The following is a 22,747-nucleotide window of genomic DNA, read 5'->3' as shown; positions in this document are numbered from 1 at the left end:
AGTCATATCACATATAATTTCTTTTCACAAAAGAAATGACAGGTAGAAAGGAGATAGAATTTATTTCCTTTTTTTTTTTTTTTTTTTTTTTTTTTTTTCCCTCACCTCATCTATATATGCACAAACAAAAGCTCCACCACATTTGGAAAGGTGATCTCAGATAATTCAAATATCAAACAAATCCATACTTATCTTGTAACTTCTTCCGCTCTCTTAAAACCAAAGGTACTTTGTTCTACAAACACCTCCTCTTTGCTGTGCTAGTGTAAAGCACCAGCAACCTCCAGCTGCAACACTGGAGAGAGCTTTAGCGAGTAAACCAAGGTTGATACCAGGGAAGGAGAGGGAAGTATACAAATTTCATTGGGCACACAATAACTACTAATTCATAGCAGAACAGATCACAGCAATTCATGCTTATCCCATATAATTCAGTCACAGCAGTATTCATTTTACTATTAATTTTAATAGAATAATTACCTCTATAAAGAAGAAAGAAACTACTGTTAGCGGGTCAGATCCTCCCGTGGTGAAGATATGGTGATTTATGCTAGTTTGATGAGGTTTGTAATCTTCTTTTTTTTTTTTTTCCTTCCTTTGAAAAGGAATTCAGTAATTGACTAGTTGCAAGACTTACATAGGAAATCTATGCTAAATTAAGCAAACTAAGAAGAAATGGTGCAGCAAAGAAATGTAAGCACTTAATAGCAAAATTTACATATGTGTATTTGAGTGTTTTGGTATGTGTGTGCCTGGTAGATGCATGCACACACATAAATACCCACAAGCGTCTGAACAGTTTCGAGTACCTTCCCAAGGCTGTCTGGTAGGAGAAACAGTTCCCACAGTGACACACTTTGCTGAATTAATAATGTTATGTGTCCAGATTCAGTTCTGCAAAATGGCAAGCAGTTTGGGATTCCAACCAAATCCTTTCTGAGATCTTGAGAAGAGAGAAGGGTTTAGAATATGTGCTGTATAAATGACCTACAAAGTAAGGAAGAGACAGCTATATAATCATCTCAAGAGCCTGAAGGGTTATGCAAATGACTTATAATTTTGCTCTTGGTTACCAGAAACTTTTGATAGAAATAGGTAGTAACCTGCAGCTGTTGTAGTTCTCATATTTATGAGAATAAGCTTATATGTTAAACCCCCACCTTGAGTTGCTACTCTCACTTCCATTTTTGTCTCCTGTTTTCCCCGACATTTTCCTTTCTTTTTCCTTCATTTTCCTATCTAGCCTCCCAAAAGCAGCTCTAGGTCTGCCTTCTCCCTGGTGTGGGAGGAGAGGAGAGTCAGCCACCAGGAGCTGCTGGGCAGCCTCTGCCTTTGCTTCTTGTCTACCTGGCTTCAGCCACTGCAGTTTGGGTACTTCAGGGTGCTGTGTTATACCAAGATGAATTGCACAGAGAATTACTACTGAGATTAATTGAGTTTATGGCCCCATCCAAGAGTACATGCCCTCTTGTTGTGATTAAGATAATCTGTTGCTTGAAACAGAAGTTAAAATACACGTCAATTTTATCAGTCAGCCGTGTTGTCATTGAATATTTTTACCTCTTAAAAAAAAAAAAAGTATTTCAAGATAATTGTTTCTTTTCTCTCTGCCAAGGTTTCATATTCAACTATTTTATTTCAGGTTTCTGTTTAAATTGAAACTACTACAGCATTATATGCAAAGAGAAACCAATCTCAGAGGGGGAAAAAAGAAGAACCAAATATAGATTAAAAAGCTGCCTCTCCAAAGATTTTGAAATATGAGAAGCCTGGCTCTGCATGTAAGATTAATGGCAGCTACGTGTGTGATGAATAGTTCAGCTCAAATCAGGGGAAAGTTTTACCCTAAGTATCTGCTGTTCTGAATGTTGAAACCCTAATTTCATCCGGGCATACAGCAGGTGCACACGGCTCCCCTATTCTCCCAGACTGCACAATGAAGTGAACAAAGAGAAATAATACCTGTGCTTATAATCAACCTACATCACTTCATGACAAAAAGGTAATTTCTCTCTCTGTATATCTTTTTCCTTATTTTTATATGTATTAATATATTGGCTTTGTTCACATCTTATTAAGAAATGTAGATACGACATTGGTGACAGATACTTGTCTCACATTGTGGCTTATGAATGGAGCTATTCTCCTACTTTAAATTATCTTTTTTTTTTTTTTTTGAAGAATGGACAAAATGAATATTCAGTCACTGTACATTCACAGGCTCAGTTCATGGCCAGGGAGCGTTTGAGGCTTCATTTCTGCACTGGGAGCTCATGGGGAGACCTTCAAGCTCTGCCTTGCAGGGTCAGGGAAATACAGAATCCCTTCTGCAAAGAAGTGTCTTCTTCAGTGCTGCTGCAGGATTTTATGTTTTAATATTAATGCATTAGTCAAACAGTGTCATCATTTGTTCATTTAAAAACCTTGGAGAAATAGTCAAATTAGGACAGCTTTGGACCTCCCAATGCTTTGGTAGTAATGAGGAGGCTGATGGCACAGCAACATCAGCACATCACTACACCAGAGCAGTTTCCAATATCTTTTTATCACCACCTCTGCAAGGATTTCAAAGCACTTCCCAAGCTCTGCCTTGACATGGTAAAGCTCCGCCAAGGTGAAAGCAAAAGTATATTCCCATCCCTGGATTGTTAGGGATTGTACAAGCTGCTCCAAAGGACATGGGCAGGAAGGGTACCAACTATCCTCTGCCTAGAAGAAATATTGTGTTATATTTGTGTCCTATTTGCTGGAGAGAGAGATTAGTGGCGAGCTCCCTTCCTCTTTCTGTGGGCAGTGGAATAAAAAGGCACTCATGAATTGTTTAGCAATGGTCATAACCTTTTATATAGCTATAAAAAAAGGATTTTTCCAAGGCTAAAAAATGGGACCCAAGAGAGAGCTCTAAATGTTCACATGTACATTTATTATCACTGTTTGGAAGGAAATTGTCCAAAAGATAAAGAGTTACATAAACTTACTTTTAAAGTCATTGTGTTTGCTATTGCTTTCAAATGGAGAAAATTTGAGAAAACAAATTGTACGTTTGTTAGTGCTCTTTGTTTTAAATTCTTAATTTAGAAAATCACTGAGGGCAAGTGATTTAGGTGGCCAATTATGGAATTTAGGTAACTCACTAAGTCCTCAGTCTGTGACAGTAAGGTCTTGAATACCTAGTTTAGGGTAAACTGAGAATGGAACAGGCTTTTTCTGCATCTTCATTAATACTTCCTAGTGTATTACATACTCTGGGGCTTTCTTCAGCAGCCTGTCACACCCACAAATCCCCACCCATTTTTAGTGTGATTGCAAAGATCCTCTTTCTACATACACCTGAGGTAACAATATAGGACGGAGAGAAGCATAGCCTTGTCAATCAGATAGCTGTGAAATGCATTAGATATATACAATATACTTTTTTTTTTTTCCTGCATCATTTTTCCCCTCTTTTTCAGGGCATTGAAAGAGTTGGGCAGTAGGGACACACCTTTTCAGCTTCATTTGCCTGGTAGGATCACAAAACTCCCCTCAGAAGCTGAAGCTTCCCTTCAGCTGATGCACATAATATCTGCCAGTAGCAATATTTTGAGAAACTCCACCAGTGTGGCATTGAAGAACTCCAACAAGATGGAGTTGAAAAAAGATTGATGTATACATTCAACATGTTCAGTTTGAAGAATTATGCAAATAATGCATTCTTTACCTGAAACACTAACTGTGCTCTGACCTCTAAGAGCTGTACCCCCCAATTTTGGTCATAAGTAGAGTTACTGTCCTGTCTAATTTCTTATATACTTATCTGCATACAGGAAGCCTGTGTTCCATATGTCTTGTCTGACTGTTTCTGAGGAAAGCTAGTTGCAAGCAGTGGATAACTTTCTAGGGACAAAAGTTATGCAAATACAATTTTGGATTTGGGGATCATGAGAAAGATTCACAGCTTCAATCCTGATCTTCCTGCAGACACCATGGAGTACGGAGAGAACAGCAACAACTGCAGTCCCCAGCCTGAGAGTGATGTGAATCTTCTATATTAGCAGATGGACTTCAGCCAAGGCTCTAAGCTATAAAACAAAGTACTCTAAAAATACCAAACCCTCACTGCCTTGATTCAACTAGCATGCGATGATTGCTAACACGCTTTACAATGTGCATGACAAACAAGGGTGGAATTAACATTAAATCCACCAGCATTTCATAATGCAGGACTTCTTCCTAACCAGAAACGCAATCTGTTATCCTCCTAATTTTGATTCTGTCTCTTTCTATCATCATCTTTTCAGTGGTGACTAGGTATGACTGAGAATTAGTTTGCTCCATTTGATCCTAATTCACGGGCATATCAGAGACTTTCTACCTTACCCATCACTGCTGGTGTGTATACCTATCACAACCTATAGTTCACAAGGATTCTGGGATGACAGCAAGCCAGAGGGGGGACTTCAACTGAACCAAACCATACTTATCAACCTTACCACGAATGTCTTTTTATCCACATCTCATTCCAGAGCAGCTGGGAATCATTGCAAATATCTAAAAAATCATGCAAAATTTTGGTCTGAGATAGGCTGCTGTATGGTGCAGGCAGATCCTTCCCTTTAAAGAGGCTCAGAAGAAACCAGGGAGGCTTCAAAAGATTGATGATCAGACAGAGCATCAAAACATCATCTCAGCTGCCTCTCTTTGCTGCTTTTCCAGGGAGCGGTGTCAGCTGCTTCAGGTATCTCCTCCAGAGGCTTCTTATGAAGCAAGTTGGGGTGAAATTTTGCCCCAAAGCATAGCAAATCTCTGCTCTGTGGGGAGCACATGTGTACTGAATCATTCCTGTAGGGTTTTTCAGTGTAGCAGGTAGTGGTGAAAGACTATCATGTGAGTTAGGTACCCCTTATACCAGTTGATCATGAAGGAAGAAATTCAGCTATGTGCTAGTCTAGAAAAAAAATGTCAAAGAGATATCAGAGAGATTAATCTGGTGCCTTGGAAGCAGCATAATTTGGACAAGACTTGGTAATTCTCTTCAGTGACAAATGAGAGATTTTATCCTTTTCTTGGCAGAAGGGTGAACACAAAAAGAACTCCTCTCCACAGGAAATGGCGAATGCTATTATAATTGCTGACACCATCCTGGCCAGAGATGCTCAATTAGCACTATGTACAATTCCCTTCTAGGTCACAGACTTCTGTGTGAACGTGTACTTTGTGGCTCAGTTCCTTAAGTATGCTGTAGGCACAACACCAACTCTTCTGTCTGCCTGCTCATAAGGTGAGGATGAATGATGTGAACACAGCTTCTGAATGACCTGAAATGGGACAATTTCAGCCTCTCCTGGGAGCTGGGACTAGGAGTCTTGCACAATTCATGCTGGTCTGTAAACACAGAGCAGCAAGTCATCTCTCTGCAGAGGGAGTCCCGTTCACTGCACCAGGCCAATGGTGGTATGGCTTCAGCACCAAACTCTGCCTTCCCTTAGAAAATATATTCTTGTAAGCACAATAAAAGCCTCCTGATTTTTACAAGGAATTAATTTTCTGCTCCCCTGTGATGAATTCCCTGCTAACCAACATAATGTGACAAGGAATAATTGTCAAAAAGGTAAACTCATATTCAGCTGTTTTGATGATTTGGGAGTTTTTCTACTTGCACAGACAGCAAGTAGTATTTTTTTTTTTCCAAATATACTGGACTTGAATACAATTGAAGATGCTCATGGTAAAATACCCACTACCTATATTTTATAATGGAGAGAACTGTGGAGAGATGCAAGATAGGATATCAGAGCAAAGCTTGCTGGATGCATTGACTCTATTTTTGGCAACTCGCCACTCCCTGAAGATATTTGGTTTCCAGGGGGTGTATAGATCAGCTCTCTTAGGAAAGGACAGACCTTCATAGAAATTTCAATTTGGTGATCCATCATTATGCACCACTTCATAAAAATCTCAAGTAGACTCTTCTCTACTCTAACTGCTATTTCTGCTGTAAAGCTGAGCAAAAAGGGCTGTGCTCATTTCTCGTCAAGAACCTGAATTGACACTCCTGGAAAACTCCTATTAGCTTGAATGTGAATTGTCTAATGCGAAGATAAAGTTATAAATATGGAGTAGCACAACTGGCACAGAACCGACACTATCGTAAAAAATGAGGTATGCTTACCTTGGTCTACTTTATTCTACATATTCATTAATACAGCTTCCACGGCTCACCAAAGTTTGCAACAAACCCCTAATTTTCATCAGATGTCTATCCCACATTCAATGGCTTTTTCATGTCCCTGTGATTCCAGAGGGCATAAAGCTTTGTCAGAAGGTTACCTGAAATACAGTGTTTTCTTTGCAGCGTTTTATTAGCAAAAGAAAAAGTAATAGAAAGAGTGTTCAAAGAGGTGTAATATAGTAATAGCATTGAGGTATTGATTTATAAGGAACTGGTTTTAGATTACAGCAGGATAAGCAATACTTAGAAGTCAACAGCAAGTAAAAAGAAAAAAGTATAACAACCAAGTATCTGAATTATTACTGGAGAGAGAAATGTGAGATGCAAGGAGCAACAAACTGAGCAGTAGGCTGGAGATCAGAACTACGCTTATCATCAGCACAGGGTGTCCAGGAAAGGAGTGCAACATGTCAGTTTGACACCAGACCTTGGTGAAGGCAATTACATTAGTGTTTTTGCAGGCAGAAAAAAAATGGAAGAAGTGAGCAACTTGCCCAAATGAGCTAGTAGAAGATCTAAGAAGAAAAGTTGAGAACAAGGCTATGGTCTTCATTTCTACTGGCTGTGACATTGCATTTCCTTGGAAAAGGAAGTGATATTAAAAGTTACTGTTCTGAGAACAGCAGCCTGAAGACACTCTGTTTGGGCATGACTAGAACAGGAGAACAGGCTGGAGAGGTCGTGGAGGGAGACAGCATTGCTGCAACACCAGCATAAGTGTAAAGACCAAAGAGACAGCTAAACTAAAACAGATTGCATCACTAAATCACTTTTCTTTCTGGCAGGGATGAAGATTAATCAAGACAGAACTAAAAGTGAGTCTTTGATAAAATGCTTAAGTGGCCACACTTGAACTGCAAATTATTTGCATCAACTAGAGGATGAAACAGTAGTTTTCCATTATGCTGCAGGAAATAGCGGCTTGCTAAGTAACTCTTAACTTTCCTCTGGCACCTATTGATTATATCCAATAGAAATTAAGAGTAGAAGGCAATTAAGTTCAAAATTTAATGGTGTTCTGCTCCTGTTAATTTACTGCCTGACCTGATCAATACATTACATTGGATAACAATCTATTGCAGTGAGGCTTGGTTCCTCCACTGTCGCTTCCACTAAAATTATTATAATGACTAACTTGTCATAAATAACTAACCTGTAAACAAAACATAAATAAATAATAATAATAAAATAAAATGGGATTATTCACAATAGTGATGAAAAAACAGCTTAAAACTAAATTGACTTTTACAACTCAGAGCTTGGACTTTGACAAAATATTAGATAAGCAACAACCTTAGCCTTGCATAACCCTCTCAAAATTGAAATCTCAAGCATGTTTTAAACAGCTCAAATACAGAGCAATATGACAAAACAAAACAACAAACAACACAAAGCCAAGCAAAAGAAAAACAACAAAACACCTTAATCTAGAAAGCAAAATTGAAGTGTGAAACTAAAGATCAATAGTAGTGAAAGAAACAGCATTGTGCTGTAGTTGTTCTTTCTGTACATAACGATTAAGGTCTCCAGGTGAATAACCATAGCGCAGACTTAATGCATAACAAGCTCTATCAAGAACCTAAAAGAAGTTTTGAGTTGACTGACGTCGGGATGGTGGTTCTGTGGACCTCTCTCCAAAACCCTGCAAGCAGTTTTTAATTCACCCAGAGAATTTTCTAAAGAAAACAGGGATGGGCTGGCATTTGGCACCTCCTTTTGTTCCCAAAGGTGGCACTTGAGGGGGTACTCAGAGGAGCAGACAAGCCTCCATACGTCATTACCTTCCCTGCAGGGGCTGCTGGTTCACACAGTGACACACAACACTGGGTGGCCTTGGTGACCACAGAGATGCTCCTGCAGAGCTAATCCCTGAATCACACCATCCTGGAGCAAATGATGATCAACCATCCAGCAAGTGTCAAGCAATGGAGCTTTTCTCTGGAGAGAGATTTCCTTCCAGGAGCAGAATCATCAGTCATCTCTCTCTCTCTCTCTCTCCACGCGTGTGTCTATGTGCACACATGCATGCCTATGTAGCTGGCTGAATTTCATCACTTTTTTGCCAAAATTCAACATGTCAGCATAAAGTCAAAACAAAATATGATGAGGCTTTCTGAAAATATCGTCTTCTGTGATCGGCTGTATCCCTAGCAGCATTCACTGTGTAACCAGCACACCATTAATCACTATGAAACATTTTCATTTATTTTGACACCCAAGAAAAATTGGAAGGAAGAGTATTTTTGGATAGGAATGGAAAGCAGGCTGTAGGAATATTTTCTTTTGCCTTAGCATTTCCCAGAACCGAGTGTAGAACAGGACCCTGTAGCTCTGCCTTTCCCTTACATCCCCCCATGCTAGATGTTATCTCATCCTTCAAAGAAACAGCAATAGTTATCTGAACAGTGCATGGTTTTAATATATTTAGATACGACACAGTGACATTTGTTAGAAAGAAAAATAAATCCAAACGTTTGGGGTTATTTACCATTTCCAGTATTACCTAACACAGCAGGTGTGCTCCCACTCTGCACTGTAACCTCTCATCACTCCTGTGCTGCCCACAGCCCAATTTTTCCACTTCACAAAACCTGTGCTCCTGCCCTTGCAGGATGCCTGCCTTGTTCAGCAGCATAAACTAGTAGATTATGGTCCCTTGTTGGATTTAGGAATACAAGTATAACCCCTTGGTCTCTGCAAAACCTGGCGAGAACCTCTCAGCATCTATGGTGCTGTTTTCTTAGTGACAAAACAAAGAAAACATGCTGTAATAATTCCAGGCACCTGTCATTTTACCTGAAAAATGTGGTAGGAAGCAGCAGCAGTATCTACATTCTTTGATATACTGTACTATGCCACGAAGTGAGTGAATATAAGGGCAGACAATCAAAATATGTTGTACAAGCAGGACACTACTCTTACATAGCTGATTTATATTCCATGGAAAGCTACATTTAGTGATACCTAATATTTCACGAAAAGCTAGCAGAACAAGCTCACGATCCACATCCTGAGCACAGGGATACTGCAATAAGCCTTGCCCATAACTCTGCTCAAAACCTGTGGACTCAGCAGAGCCAGGAAAGGCTCCGGCTGGCCCTTTTGCTTCTTCTGAGATCTGCCAGCACCGCAGATGTTCCTGGCTACACGTTTCCTCCAGGTCCATGGCTACTAGACTGTTACATTTAGGAAAGTAAAATAAATAAATAAATAAATAAAAAAGAACACCAGGATAAAAATCCAGCACAACGCAATTGGTACTTTCTCAAAATAGCGTAAATGTCTACCAAAAACCATGTATTCATAACGGTGGTAAAGATGCAGTGTAACAGGTCATTAAGATCCAGTTGGTTCTTACAGGATTTCTAAGAAATCAAGAAAGCCTATGTATTACCTTGCATTTTTAGCACAAACCAGTAAGAGAGATCAGCATGTTATATTTGCTTCTTATCTCACAGCATGTAAAACAGAGCCTAGCAAATGCTTCACAGTTAGCAATTTATTTGATTTAGTAATGTATTTTCTGTCCACGAACAGTCTGCTCCCTGAGCGTGTTGATTATTCTTTGGTTATTTTAGCATTATTGGGTGACAATTTTCAAAAGGGGGACAGTCTGCTCTTCAGCTACTGCGGTAGCATTTCAGATGTGCACTACTGAGAGTTAGCTGGGCTGAAATCCTCCCATCTAAACCACAGCCAATTTATTCCTGTAACACTGCTTCCTCACAGGTCATCTGCATGGATTAGACGTGAGACCTTGGGGATGTTTAAAAGCAAGAATTTCTACTGCTATTTCTATTGGTTTAATAGTAATCCAATAATAAGTAATTCTAATCCCCTTTTTCTTTTTAAATGCCAGACTGTTTTTTGTTATAAATATAGAGAGGAAAGGGAAAAAAACCCTAATTAAAGAAGTTTAAATCAGCAGGGTAAAAGCTCCTTACAGGGTTTAATATATAAAGGCATTCACATGCAGGTATTTTCTACACCAAGTATGTTTATTGTAACAATTAGGTTGTAATATTATTAGTGTTTCTGCCCCAGATTTCTATATTGCATTATATACAAAGCCAGGATAGGTTTTTCACACCACTTCTACTTGCCTTTATGGGACCAGATTCCTCACCACTGAAGACCAAGAAGAGAAATTAATGCTCAACTCAAGCTGCTGGTGGTATGAGCAACTTACCAACCTCACGCTTTGCCTCCTGCCTCCCCAGGCTCTATTGAGCCAAAACAGCCCCCAGGTGTGAGGTGCCCACAGCTGCTCCCAGACCTGGTCCTAACGAACCTGGGCAGGAGGCTCCCAGGCAGGGCTCACACCTCATCAGAGCAACTGATTTAGGAAATGAGCACAGGGCAGTGGGAGGCTGCCAACACTAACTTCCTAAAGGTTAATACTCACCACCACGGTTTGGCTGATATTTTCAAAGATGCCTAAAGGGAATGAATGCCTAGTCCCCATTAATTTTAATAGGAACTGGGCAGACACAGTCCTTATAAGGCTCTGATTATTTCAGCCCATTAATGCTGGTGACATAAGGTTTGGTGTTGCAGGAAGCTGATTACCTGCTGGGAGCACTGAAGCCAATGCAGCTCCCCTATTTTGGCTTGAAAACTGGATATGCAAAATGCATGAAGAGTGTGGCTATGCTTACCATAAAGAATGAGTTTAAAATTTAAGTGGGTCACACAGACCTGTACATAAGGGTCACTACATTCAGAGTGTAAGCTTCTGATCTGTGTTGTCCATTTATTCTTTTTATTATGAAACTGTATGAGTTTTCAAAATGCTTTCAGTAGCAGGCAACACTAAATCACAGATCTGGGTGCCATATAATTACATTTAAATTTTAGGGATTTTGAAATTTCCCCTACTCATTTTATTTACCAATCCCGACTGTACACAATACATTTAGACCATATCCACTGTAATCACAGATCACTTCTGGACATAGTTTCCATCCCGCTGTGTGTTAATGAGCAAGCTCAGCTGGGAAATCTGCAAATTCAAACCAATACTTTTTGTTAGGATCCTCATTTATGGGCACCAGGGATCATTTGAAGAATGCAAACCAGAGAGTAAGGCTGTTATTTACTTAATTTTTGTTTGCAAGTGCTGTTTTTCACAATGACCACATAGAACTTGCAAGCAGTGTTTCAGGGGATTAGTAGAAATGGATTCCACGATACTGCCTCATTATTGCTCATCCAGGGAAGTGCAGTTCTGCCATTGCTGACAAATAGAATAGATTAAAAAAAATCTAAGTCAATACTTAACAATGGAAAATTAATCTGTTCTACCGTTAAAAGTGGTTTATCAGCATGCTATTGCAAATAAATGGATAAAAGAAAAGATATCAATGTTGGCCAACCAAACAATAACAAATTACTGTATCAAATAAAGCCAAACTGTAACTAAAGCCTTCAAAATGGGATGCAACTCTTCCATATATCTGCTTGGCAATTTTGTCCCCTTTTCTTTTACTGTGAAAGTCACAACACTGACAAAACATTTTTGTTTTCAAAGATTGCATTTCAAAAACCATCACACAACCCACCCCCCCAGACTTCACCCTTTATTTGACATGAACTACAGCTGCCTGAAAACTACTGTGATATTTTTTTTTTTGTCAAAGTGAGTCAATTCTTGCTATATTAAAAAGAAAAGATACATGCAATTAGGTATCTCTCTAACAGGTGAATGAATTCTTATGAGTCTGCTCTATGGCTCTTTTTCTTGAGTTATATCTATCTGTGGTACATCCATCCTTTGCCAGTATGCTGTGGTGGGTTTTATCAAACAGTAATCTCTTTGCCTTTGTGGGTATGGCAAAGCACTCTGTAAGCCTCCCAAAATATCTGACATTCCTACGGGGAAGCTGCTACCAACCTTCCCCAATAGTTAGAGTTAGAGTTAGTAATAGTTAGTTAGAGTTAGTTCTTTTAATTGCCAACCTACATTTTACTATAGAGGGTTTATATCTATTAAATCCTCCATTGTTTTCTTTGCCTTTCCTGTTCTTGCTCCTTCATCCTTTGCTTTGATGCGCCCTGGAGGTCTTTCCTTTCAGCAGAGGCTGCCTGTTCTCCTGAGCAGCCCAAGCCTCTGCACCTGGGCCCCCAAGACAATCTATTTCCTTTCTTGAAGCTGAGTTCCCAGAACCACGCATCCATCCGAGGAAAGGGCCATGTGACGGAGAAGCATTATGCTTCTCCAGCTTCGCCGCAAATTCCTCACCTGATTCCCTTCCTGACATTCGGATGAACCAAATTCATCACAATATACAGACAAACAAGAGAAATGAATAGCGCCAGTGCAATAATGAGGCCAGGCCTTTGCTACTAAGCTGAATCCCAGAGGAAACATAACCTGTCAGAAAGTGTTCAGATTTTCTCCTTTACTGCTTCATTCCTGTGCTCTTCGGTTCAAAGCACTGGTAACCCTCCTTTCCCCTGTCCTGCTCTGAGCAACAGGTATCTGTGTTCCCAGATAATGATCTTGCCAATGCAATGCAAGTGTTCATTACACTAATGGTCTTTTATTTATGTACTTAACTATTTATTTATCAGGGACTACAGGTGCTCTGATTTTAAAACGTGTTCATTCACTTGGCAATTTTCAAGAGGAGGGAAAGGAATTTTCAAAGGAAATAGGGTAAATTTGATATTTGCATAACTGCATTAAATACAATCATATTTGATGGTACTTTGCAGAGGGTTTTGAAGAAAAATAAGAGGGCATTTTGTAATAATAAAGCCAATACACAGATATGTTTTCTACTCTCATTTGAGTTAATGCAAGATTTGCCATTGTGCTCAGTTAGGACAGTGTCATTTGCTTCTCAGTTTCATTGCAGAGTGATGGCTTGTGCTGATGTTTCACCTTGCTGTTTGTGAGTCCTGGGAACATTAGGAAGATAGATAAAAAAATATGTACTGACCATGCCCATGCATCTTGAAAACTCTGCTGTATGCTTGCTGCCTAGGAATTGTAATCAAAAGGAAATGATTACCCAAGACCATGTATTATAAACAATCCATCTGCTTGCAGAATAGCTTTTATGTACTAATGACAGGGCAGAATGCTTAATTCTGTGGAGTACAGCTCCTGTCCACACCGCTATCTTTTGCACGATAGTTTCAAAAGGGAAAGGCAGCACTTTAAAAATATTATTGAATTTTGTCATTCTGCATCAGCACTTGTGCTTGCTTAACCTTGAGCAGTTATTGCAGTAAACAGAGTGGTCTACAGAAACAGTTAGCTACCAAAGAGGAATAATGCCACCTTTGAGCCACAGGATTAGCAAACTGCTTTCTGACATGTAGGTATAGAGACCAGTTTCAAAATCTGCAGGGTATGTACATGCTGAATAATAGACTTCCTTGGCATAAAGTCTGAGGTTTGAAATAAACCCCTTGCTTGCAGTGTACTTACTTGATCCTACATGTAAGGCAATTCTGCAATGTTAATGCATGAAAATCACGTTCAGAACCAGCTATGGGCAGACAGACTCTGAGGAGTTTGGGTCCTACAGCTACCTGGCTGTGCTCTGAGAGGAGCAACAGGAAACACTTGTGTGATCAATTTTATGGATAATCAATTCTCTGAAATCAATTAAACACTTGTTAACTTGTCCACCTTTAGTTGCAGTGGCCAGATTAACTCATGTAGTTTAACATAATGGACAGTCCTGGGGCTAAATTAGTGACTCTCATTTGATCTCACGGAATGAATAAAAAGAATTAATGATTCGTATTCTTCTTACAAGGATTTGGTCATTGTCTCTTTAAAATTGCAGTGTGCAATAGCTTCAGGTTCTTGTTCCTTAATTTAAAGAGAGCACACCGCGTAGCAGGGTTTTCCATTTTTACTTAATCATCCATTTCTTTTGTGTTCATATCCTAATCCTACAAAACACATTCAAGCCTCATGAACTAACTCCTTGTTTATAGACACAAGGTAGCTGTGAAAGAAAAGAAAAGACTTAATGCTCTGCAATACTCTGATCACGTATTTCTATACCACATTAGAGATGCCTGTAGACAAGCTGCATTTCACAGCCCTGGTGCACTGAAAATACAGTATCTGATGCAAAAAGATGTGAGCCTGTGCAGAATTAGCCATTGAGTAACATGGCCCTTCCTGGCAAAGACACATTATCAAGATTTGGTGCAAAGGGATATAGTGCAGATGCTTACTTGACCTCAACGTTTCTCTAAGCTCCTCTTGGCCACTGTTTGGATACCTGCTTGCTGCAAGTGGAACACCCCTCAGCATCACGGAAGATTTTTTGGCCATATCTGCCATCCATAGACTTGCATGAAGGTGAGAGTGGACTGCTGCCCTGTCCTGGGCTCATCCAGGCTGGCCCAGATAGAAGCCTATATGAAAAAGTTACAAAAAGCCCTTCCCTCAGTTGTTCTCTGTGTTTGGCCAGGCAGCACACCCAATTTTTCACTACCTGATCTCATGGGGCTCACCTGCATGGCCCTGCCTGTGGTTTAGCCCCTGTGAAATAATTTTCTCTCATTTAGGCTCTCTTTTCCCACCCAGCTTGTGCTTCTTTTTCCCTGTGGTGCCCATGGCCCTCTGTGCCTGTGCTCTCTGCCTCCAAAACCCCTTGCTGGGCTCTTTCCAGTGCTGTGATTAACACTTAATGCTACCTGGAAGACGAGAAAACTCCCACTGCTTTTCCATTTAGCCTCTAGCTGGCTTATGAGAAGTATTTTAGAGAAATGTTACTTTCCTCTGTATGGAGGTGAAGTAATTATATGTTCCTGTGTGTCTTCACACTGCTACGTGGCTGTGCCGGTCTCTAATTTCACCGTAAAGCTGCTGGTTGTACACCTTGGTTGGCTCTCCTCCCTCTGTGCCAGCACTGAGACCTGTCAGCTGGAGCGTGCAAAAACGACCGCCCCTCACGCAGATGCTGCCATGGCTGATGGCTTTTTTTTCCCTCTTAGAAAAAATAAAATAAAAAGAAAATGTTTTTCCTGTCGAAAAATTCATTGGGATTGAAATGAGTGCTCTGCACTTCAGGAGTGGATTAGTCAGCTCTTCTCCGGGCTGGATATTAAAAAGGGTGGTTGCTTTGCTACGTGGGAAACCAAGATGTCAATTGGAAAAGAAAGAAATATAAGACACAGGTAGAGAGATAAATTATAGCGGAGATGAAGATGTACTCACATAAGCCCCTAGTCAGATGATCTCATTAGCTGCACTGTCTTCACACCAGAAAGACGCGATCATCTGTCTGCTTCTCCCTGGTGCCCCGTGGAGGTTTGCAGGCAGCACAAACAATGCAGAAATGGGGAAGGCATAGCTCAGCATCCTCACTACAGATTTTGGTTCTTATTGGCTCCAATTTGACCCTTGAATATCCTCCCATAGTGTACCTCAACCACTGGGAACATATAGTTACACTTCTGTGCAGCACCGGGTGCTTTGGTGGGTCATCCATGGCAGGATGACCCTACACAGTGTGCACAGGTATACAAAGCCATACAGACATGGATACATAAGCACATGGTTTGCACATATGCTTGTTCAGGGAGAAGCGTGGCCACTCTGCTCTCCCTGGCTGCTCACTGGTGGGCTGGGCTTAGGAAACCATGCGGCTTCAACTCAAGGCTCCCACTGAAGTCATCTCAGCACCTCTCAGGGGCTGGCTGTAATTTCAGAGTGGCTGCAAGGGCGTTTCAAGAAGATGTGTTTTGGGACAAAAACAAAGTCTGAAAATATTCCAGTAGAAAGTTAGGCTTCTCTCTCTCTCTTTAATAGTGCATGTGATATGATTTTTTTTTTTTTTTTTGAGCTTAGTAAATGGGTGTCAGTAGGGAACAGATACATTTTTTTCCTCTTTACAAATGAAGTCATCTGAATTCACCAAATCAGAAAATACGAGTCTCCTGCTCAGTTCCAGTGGTGCTGCAGAAGGACAGGGCTATAGATTTTCCCAGGAGTGTGAAATAATTCACCAAGCCTGCTCGTTATTCATACAGACAGTGCATTAATAATATGGGACCCTGAGATCTTCTCTTATCTAGGCTGAAGCACAGCTAGAGGGATGAGAAGCTGACTTCTTCAGTTGCAAAAAACATCTTTTTCCCCTTCTTTCTTCAAAAAATAAGAATTGATTGAAAGTATTTTCACAGAGTGGGAAAAAAAATAGCTTTTTGGTGATACCACCTAACGTACACATAAGATAAATAGAAAGCTATTGGCTTTGTGACGGTGAACCGTTTTCACTTGATGTAAGTGCTGATAGATACAGGATTATATCTAACAAAGTCTTTGCTAAGGAGCTGACCTAAAGTCAATGGGAGTCTTTCATTTGACTCTGCAGGGCTTGAATCTGGCTTCCACTTCAAGAAGAGCTGAAGTTTCCGAATGTCCCATGTCCTTCTTGTCCGGCGTGAGCTGGGGCAGCAGGAGTGCTGCAGGAGGATGCGCAGGCTGAGAGCCTGCTCAGGTCCCTCCTAGGGGATGAGCTGCACCTCTGCTTCTGCAGGAGCACGGTGCTTTTTAATTATGAATGCTCACTCTACAGTCGGCATCTTATCCATAATTTAAAAATAAAATAAATTAGCTCTTGTCAACAGCATGGCTGCAATTACCACCTGCCCAAGGAGCAACCTACCAGCCACGACCTTTTCATTTGCAGGCGCTGGGTGATAGAAAGGAGGGCAAATGCCAGCAAAAGGAGCAAGTGCTGATGAAAGCTGTTCTCTCTCTGCTCCCATTATTGCACAGGGGAAAAATAATGTGCAGTATTGACTATCAGTAGCATGTCTGGAGAGTTGTGTGGTGCTGGCCCAGAGACGTACTAAAAGTCACAGTGCTCCCAAGAGTCATTAGGACTTGTGTTCAGTTTGTTAGCACTGTCCAGACAAAGTCTGATGTAAAATCACAGGGCTGTGTGTTGGCTACTGATGGATAATCCTCAAACTAATAGAAATCTGAAGTATGTACATGCATGTGAATATTTCATATATTACGGAATGATTTGAAACTTGATGTGATCCAAAGCCAGTCTGGCAGAATGGGAAATATTGGATTCATTTCATTTTATTGTTCTGTATCAGTGAGTGATTTCCCTTTTCCCTGATGCATGGCTGATATAAAACAGGCCAGCAGCAGGCATGGAGAGTTAGCACACTAGTCCTGCTGCCTGAGAGCTAACAGTTCAAATCCTGTATCTGCTCACAACACAGACTGGGATCATCTCAGACCTTAGCAGAGACGTTTCTTATGGGAATAATTTACAGGGAGAAATAATGCACAGCAACTAGGAAACACTTTGGTAACACCTTCCTTCTTACTCATTGGTTTTGACCAGTGTTAAAAACTCCACATTTCCTAAAAGCCTTGGCAACATACACAACCTGTATGATGGTTCCTTCTTGAACAATTTCAAAAGCCAGTGCCTGTGCTTTTTTGTTATTCCATACCCCACGGTCCAATCAATTTCACAGATAATTGTATAAGAAATACTGAGATTGCCTCTGAGAGAGCTTGAAAGAGACTGGAAGAAGTTTGAAGAGAAGAAATTCAAGCACTACAAAAATGTGTGTCTGAGAGCATCATTAACCATAATACAGTAAACTTCAGCATAGATGAACAAATACGTATTATTCAAAGTTCTTGAAGAACACATGGGAATAGCCACTTATTGACTCCACAGAATGGCCCAATACATGTAAATGACATGGTACCGTGCACATTATTCAGTGCGTAAAAGTGACAGTATTAAGATTAAAAATAGCTTGTATTATTATTACATTTTTAGATCAATTATATAAAGTATTAGAGATGAGAAATTATTACTAGAGCTTTTCCATTAACAGTGACTAGTAACCTCAGGAGTTTACTTCGCCTCCACTCCCGTTTTCGTCACACTTGCTCTTTGTGACCAGGCCTGTTTACTGATCTCCTGAAAGGAATGTGTGCAGCCACTGCAAAGTGCAGTAGAAAGCAGAGGTGTATCTAGAAAGAGGATGGGAGACTTCCAAATAGGAGAATTTTGAATGAAAGTGTAGAAAATGTGGTGACTCCTGTGTATGCTCAAACATTCATGTTGGGTATACTGAGTACCAAAATGAACTGTTTCCAAAAAAAACAAGCAACCACCCACCGACAACAAAAAAGAAAAAGTGGCCATGAGACTGTTTTCGTAATGGAACCAACTGTAGAAAACTGCAAGTCGTGTGTAGACAGTCCATAAAGAATCAAAAAAAAACCACCACTACCACTACCAAAAAACTACAGCAAGAACAACAACAAAAACCACCAAAAAGACAAAAGTGCACTAATCAATTCATGGCTGCCACTTGCTCATTGTTGTTCTCTAGTCCAAACAGCCAGCTTCATTCACACCAATGAAGAAAATCTTAACTTCAATTTTTAATGAAGATTAGATCAATGAAGAATGAAGGGTGGATATTACAGTCCTGACCCAAATATGACAGTGTTGGTCTAACCTTTACATTTGATACTGTCATAACAAAGTTATTTTAAAGTCTGCCTGAAGTTATCAAACCCCATACAATGCCAAGTTCTAGTAGAACCACCAAACCTCAAGCAGCCTGCAGCCACATATTTTAGGAAAGTGTTGTAACAAAGCAAAAGCAAAATAAAAACAACTTTTTGTTGAGCTTTTCTGAATGCGAATCCTTCACTGAATAAACATTTATGTATTTTAAGAATATGCTGAGTGCATCTGGAAAAGCTTCAAACAGTGATTTTAAAGGCATTTAAAAGCCGCATTTTTTTCATTGGGGTTTGCCTGTGTTCAGTGCTCTGCATACCAAGAAGGAAGATGGTGCAGAAACAAAAACTCTGCAGGAATGATGAACAAGATAAAGAATCCCTCCATGTTACTCATGAACAATGGAGAAAAATCTTGGCCCGCTTAATGTAAAAGATGTACTGGTAATGGTGGAAAAAAAAATATTGAAAAAGACATACCTATTAAAAAAGGATAAATATCTGAGTTTTTTTTTTCTTTTTTTCTTTTTCATTTTAGCAGATTCTTTTAGTGTTATGTGGAAAGATAGAAGATTCACTTATTAAGGAAAAAACAACTAGAGCCATTGCCTAATCTTTATGCATGGAGATGAACAGAATTTCTAAGGGATATGGGTTTGACACCTAACAGGGTCATCAGTATGTGCCCACTGCCACCCGAGTGCCCTCGTAAACCCACAGAGACCATTGCAGGAGGAAGAAAATTCATGGGCTTCTGAAATTAGCAAGACAAGCTGTTTGCAAGTAAAGTGAAGAAGGGTATGAATTCAGAAGTATAGGTTAGAAAACCATGCAGAAATAGAGTGTCACATTAAGGATCTGCAGTAACAGCAAAGTGAGAGAGAGCAGGTCTGTCAGAGTGCAGACTTAAAGGGGTCTGCATGCTGGTCTGAGCTGCAAACTCAAGCCCTGAGGTGGCCATGGCCATCACGGGGACGATGGGCAAGACATTAGAGCATGAACTTGCTCTGGTACCTTCAGCCACCCAGCACACAGTCTATGTCCACCAGCACTGTTAATACTCAGCTGCACAGGTCCCACGTGCTCCATAGGCAGAGGGCTGGGGAGCTTCTGGAAAGGCTTGGCACTGCTTCCCCCCCCAAAAAATGGGACAATTCCACGCTGCTGCAACAGAAAGTGAGTGAATCCACTTGGGACTTGCTCTAGAGAGGTATTTGGGCAAATGGAGAAAATAATAACAGACATGACAGAGAGCTGAGCAGACTAATGCCCATAGTACATGCTGCTGCCAAGTGACACACAAGATAAATTGGAAGAGAGAAGGGAACATTCAAAACAACCCTAAAAAAAACGACTTTGGAGCAGTGAAGGGAATCATGAAAGTAAATGTGCAACAGAAGAGGCGATGAGAAATAATAGGCTGGCTTCTCTGTTTCATGGCAAGATTTGGCTTCTGTTTTGCTCTCACTGTTACTACACAATTCAGACAGATTTTAGGACAGTATCTACTGAATGAGCAGCAAAGAAGAATTTAGAAATTCAGAGGCTGCCTTGGCCTAGTCCCATTCTATCTGTTTTAATATGAGGCCCCTGAGAAAGGGTTTGCAGGACTTGGCAGGAAGCATTTCATGGGGACAGACAGGAGCTTCCTGTCCTCTCCCTTCCATACACACAGCCTGGCTTTCAGGGGGAGAGCTGCATTTATGAGTCTTACGTACTACGATGGTGTGCTATCCACAAAGAGATTTCACAATGAGAGACAAAAGGGCCATTTGTCACCCCCGATACTTACTGAAAAGGTTACGCTGACCAACTCATATAATTGTGTTCTCCCTCCTACACAGCCCAGCTGTGTCCTAGGGCGTTGGCTATTGGAGTGCAGGGAATGCTGTCCCTCCTCTGTGACATGAACTCAAACTGTCAAAGCATTGGCCTTGATGAGGTGTTTTCTGATGCAATTGGACTGAGAAGCATCAACAACTTGATTCTGATCCCATTAAGTCACAATTTGGCCAATGGTACAAATAGGGCTAGGCCGAGGTTTATTATATATATAATTTTTAATTTTTATTTTCTTTAAATACAACTAAACAGCTATCAGGTGGAGATGGCTCAAGACAGTCATCAACCACAGATGAGAGGAGACTGCTGACATGGTATCTCCCAGTCTCTGTCACCTCAGAGGTGGTTGGCCTGTTTGGCTGCGAATATACTGCTGTAACCTGAACATTCATGTCGTATTTTTAAAGTAATGGACCCAAACAAGCTTTCTTAATCACAGATTGTGGCTTGAAATCATAGGCAGTGTATAATGCACCATGGCTAAAAGGTCTTAATCCTTCCACTAATGTAGGTAAAGAAGGTAAAAAGTTGCAGATGACATTTTGAAATGTCCTGTGCAAAAGAGACAGCAAATCCCAAACCTTTATTTGAGTTAAAGTATCGACTTCCACGAGTCTCCAATGGGAAGTTTCAAGAGTTTTGCATTAGCAAGGACAGAAGAGCCAAATAGGTCAAAGTTCTGACTTAAAACAGGTCAGTATGTCAAAAGTCACAAGGCAAAGTCTGGGATAAAACAAAGGCCAAAGAAATGTCCCTTCTATTAATTTTTACAAGCAGCATATTGGGCTTTTGAACTGTTCACCAGCCATCCACAAAAGAAGCTATAGTCTGACTACAACAACTAAACTTGAAAGGGGAAGACATTCCTTTGTAGTTCACGTTTTCAGGCTTTGAAGTCACTGTGAGTCTTACCAGTGACTTCAATGGGACTAGCTTTGCACTTTTATATTAGTCATTGTTTTATCCTTACTCCTTTCAAAATTCCAGACAAAAATGTTTCTTTTTTATTGTAATCCTGACAGAGCAATTAGGCACCGGTCCACACCTGCACCCAACTTTTTTTCTTAACACAGCAGGAGCTCCTGTCCTCTGAACAGAATTATGAGATCTGAATTAATGGTGTCTGCTCTATGCAGTGCCTCTGTTTCTCATGACCTGCCAAAGAACATGAAACTCTTCAAGGCTTGTATGGTTGATCTTTGGTTAAGATCCACTGTAGGTTTCACTTATGGTTTTATGAGTGTGCTCAACAGAAAATAAATAAATAAATAAATAAATATATATGTATATATATAATTAATTGGGTTAACTAAGCAATAAAAGAATGACAGAATATAGATTAAAGTGCAGTCATTCACAGGTCCATTCATAGCACATTTTTAGCACATTTCATGAATTCAGAAGCAGAATAGCATTCCCAGTATAACAAGCTTTAAATGACTGCCTCATAACTTAAAATTCTGAAAGTATTTTTGAAATTATGCAACATTTTCTTTCAGTCTTTAAAAGATAAGCCAAATACATACTCACCATGGATACTTGCTGAGAAAAAATTAGGTTCTCATCTCTTAAAAGTGCTCCCTGTTTTTCATCTTCTTTAGTACTGAATATGCAAGCCTCCAAGCTTCGTCTATAAGGTCTTCCTGTCCTCAATACCCAACAATTCTCCTGTCTCACTTTGGGCACCAAACACTTACCATAAAGAGCAGCAAGGAACTTTTACAAAAAAAAAAAAAAAAAAAAGTTTCACAAAGCTGCTACACAAAGGGATTCCTGAACACCCAGTGGCTTGTTTGGGAAGAGGGACTGATGGCACCACTTACTCCCTGTCAATTCATAATCAATTCATACTGTGCTAAGCACATCCAAGCCACAGCTAGCTCCCCCTTGCTGCCTGGTTTCACCTTGCATGGGTGCCAGGGGAGCCCCAGAGAGGAAGACACCCTGTTGAGCTAGACCTGGGGTGCAGCATTGAATCCCAAATACAAGTAACCTGGTGTTCTTGCTACAGCAAAAAATCCCCGTGACTGACAAGATTCAACACACCAGTGAGTTCAAAATACAGAGTTTTTTTCCTAGCTTTCTGTAATGTTCATTACAGAATAAGACCACAGCATTTATTTATTTATTTATTTGCCACTGACTTTTCAAATGGCTAATTAAATCAAAATGAATGGCTGTTGCCCTTTGAAATATTTATGGAT

At 40.3% G+C, this 22,747-nt stretch overlaps 1 protein-coding gene across 1 annotated transcript in view; it reads right to left on the bottom strand.

Moving 5' to 3' along the window:
* The window catches only part of TAFA1 (TAFA chemokine like family member 1), a gene marked incomplete at both ends in the record, with an annotated part of 212,333 nt that overhangs the window by 14,883 nt on the left and 174,703 nt on the right, over positions 1-22,747 (bottom strand). The gene's annotated exons all lie outside the window — the stretch shown is intronic.

Source organism: Netta rufina, assembly GCF_964035555.1.
Source record: "Netta rufina genome assembly, chromosome: 10".
In the NCBI taxonomy this organism is placed as follows: Eukaryota; Metazoa; Chordata; class Aves; order Anseriformes; family Anatidae; genus Netta; species Netta rufina.
The sequence above is the reverse complement of the archived record's forward strand: the minus strand, read 5'-3'. Positions and strand labels throughout refer to the sequence as shown.